Source organism: Protopterus annectens, chromosome 3.part0, assembly GCF_019279795.1.
Source record: "Protopterus annectens isolate FY-2018-M chromosome 3.part0, PAN1.0, whole genome shotgun sequence".
Classification (NCBI taxonomy): domain Eukaryota; kingdom Metazoa; phylum Chordata; order Ceratodontiformes; family Protopteridae; genus Protopterus; species Protopterus annectens.
The window spans coordinates 1,682,597,446-1,682,600,631 of record NC_056731.1 but is presented as its reverse complement, the minus strand read 5'-3'; positions in this window follow the sequence as shown (position 1 = coordinate 1,682,600,631).

The window sequence follows — 3,186 nt, the reverse complement described above, 5'->3', positions numbered from 1 at the left end:
TGTCCTGACTGTGACTCACATTCTGAATAACAGGCAGTAAAACATATCTGCATTGAAGCGTGATAATGTCCTGACTGTGACTCACATTTTGAATAACATGCAGTAAGATGTATGTGCAGTGAATTCGTTTAATGTCCTGACTGTGACTCACATTCTGAATAACATGCTGTAAGACATATCTGCAGTGAAGAAGGATAATGTCCTGACTGTGACTCACATTCTGAATGACATGAGGTAAGACATTTCTGCAGTGAAGTGGGATAATGTCCTGATGTGACTCACATTCTGAATAACATGCGGTAAGTCATATCTGCAGTGAAGAAGGATAATGTCCTGACTGTGACTCAAATTCTGAATAACATGAGGTAGGACATATCTGCCATGAAGAGGGATAATGTCCTGACAGTGACTCACATTCTGAATAACATGAGGTAAGATGTATCTGCAGTGAAGAGGGATAATGTCCTGACTGTGACTCACATTCTGAATATTATGAGGTAAGATGTATCTGCAGTGAAGAGGGATAATGTCCTGACTGTGACTCACATTCTGAATAACATGCGGTACATCATATCTACAGTGAAGAGGGACAATGTCCTGACTGTGACTCACATTCTGAATAACATGCAGTAAGATGTATCTGCAGTGAATAGGGATAATGACCTGACTGTGACTCACATTCTGAATAACATGCAGTAAGATGTATCTGCAGTGAATAGGGATAATGTCTTGACTGTGACTCACATTTTGAATAACATGAGGTAAGATGTATCTGCAGTGAAGAGGGATAATGTCCTGATAGTGACTCACATTCTGAAACACATGCAGTAAGACGTATCTCCAGTGAAGAGGGATAATGTCCTGACTGTGACTCACATTCTGAATAACATGAGGTAAGATGTATCTGCAGTGAAGAGGGATAATGTCCTGACTGTGACTCACATTCTGAATAACATGAGGTAATACGTATCTGCAGTGAAGAGGGATAATGTCCTGACTGTGACTCACATTCTGAATAATATGCAGGAAGTCATATCTGCAGTGAAGAGGGATAATGTCCTCATGGTGACTCACATGGCACAGGTTTCATTAGTAAACTTAGAGCGTGAAGAGCCACAGCCATTGTGGATGTCCTGGTGGAAGGTTGATGTCTTGGGTCTGATGCAGTCACCACGAAGCAAGTGGAATCTTCTGGATGCCAAAAGCAGCACGGACTAGCTATTTGAGTAGACTTCATGCCCCTGAATCACCGTATGGTAACCTTGAAGGCACATGAATGGAAACATGCAAATGTAGATGGAAGATAATGTGTAAGTCATGTTGCCTGTCAGGGCATAGGTTACGACTAACTAAATTACCTTGCTTTATCATTCTGACTTTGATGGTTTCTGATAGCAGCTGTTTGTTGACATAGCTCCATGGCCTGGGGTATGAGGAACATTAAATTCTTCCTTAAATACATATGACTCCAGTCTGAGTGTATAATGAGACTACATCTTTAGGTCATTGAGATCAGGACTAGGTGATGCAGGGAACACAGTTGGTCTGCAAAAGTTTTAGAGTGGAAATTGGTCAATGAAACAGGTAAAGTAGGGACTGCAGGGGCCAAGACATTCTGCACTGGCTCTCTGGATGACTGTCATCTAAAGGTAGAGCTCATTACTATCATCTGTGTGGTCTATGACCGAGATGCAAATGAAGTCAACATTTTTTTGCGAAAAAGAAATCTCCCAAATGGTGATTTTGGCTACAAAAGCATATGTTGAAGAGGGGGAAAATTGTAACTTATGGCAAGAAGCTTGATGCTCAGCAGACAAGAATGATAAAATGTACATTAAAAAGCTGTGAGCATGATATTGAGGTAGCTGATATCACACAAGCTGGTAAAAAGAATCTGATGATGAAAAAGCATTAAATCTTCACTGCAAGGTGAGTGAATTATGTTCTTGTCAGCAGTTTCAGACAAACAGCTTAAAGATTTATTCTGTGTTTCAAATCATCTTGACACTGCAATAATGGAGTTTGGAGAGGCAAAATAAAAGGTAGACAGGGACACCCTTCCTTGAGATGCAGAACTGAAATGCAGAAACAAAGCTGGTTACATGTTGATGCAGTGTATTAGATGGAGAAGAAACATACTAGAAAGCTAGTGATGCAAGACATTGGGAAGCCACAGGAGATGCTGATTTGAGTCAGTGTCAGAGTATAAGACATTGACATGAGCTGAAGACACAGAGGTCATAACCTGAATATGTCCAGACTGGAAAAAAACTTGGGTGTTGCAACCACAGACAGGATGGACAAATGCCATGTGCTAAAGGGGCAGTCTGCTGAGAGTATGAGGGACAAAGGAATGTGTCTTCCAAAAAGACATGCCTTAAAGTTTAATTTTCTAGAAAAGCATATTTTTCCCTAGACAAGATTAGTAGTGTTGTGGTACCTTGTGATGGTGAAATTGAAGATATGGGGGTAAGCATTCATACTGAGTCTTAGTATGATGTTAGACTGAAAGCTTTGTCAGTTACTAATTTGCCTTATTGTGACATAATACTAGAGGTGCATTCCTAAAGTAAAGCATCAACTATTGTTCTTTATAGAAGAGGAAAGATTCAGTCTTGCTTTATGAATAATTCTGCAACCGGAGACATTAAAATGACTTCCAAATTTGTGATATTAAAGGGGCTAAAAACATCCATGATTAAAATGGTACATAGAGCAGTACATGGGAGGTGGATATGAATGTTAATAATTTCTTTGCTTAGTGGTTTGTTAGTTGTTTTTTTATTTAGTGTTCTTGTGTGCTTGTGTGCTTGTGTGCTTGTTTACTGGGGATCTATTTGGACTATTTACAGTTACAACCTGGCTGTGTACAATCACATAAGATAGAAATGCAGTTTTTACAACAAAAAGAAATTGTAGATAAACACATGCACAGATTACATAAGATAAGAGAATGACAGTGTTGACAGTAGAGGCAAAGTGCCTATAAATGCTCTGGTGTTATATATGTGAAAAGCCTCTTAGGAGGGAAAAACACATTCTATATGTGTCCAAATGTTGATTTGTTTTTGTGATAATTATTTTCCCTAGCTGAACCCACCTAAAATATGTGTGTATGAAGGAGGGTTATCCAAGTTTTAGTTGATTGCAGATGAGATGTCTGGTTCATGGGAAGATAGGAAATAA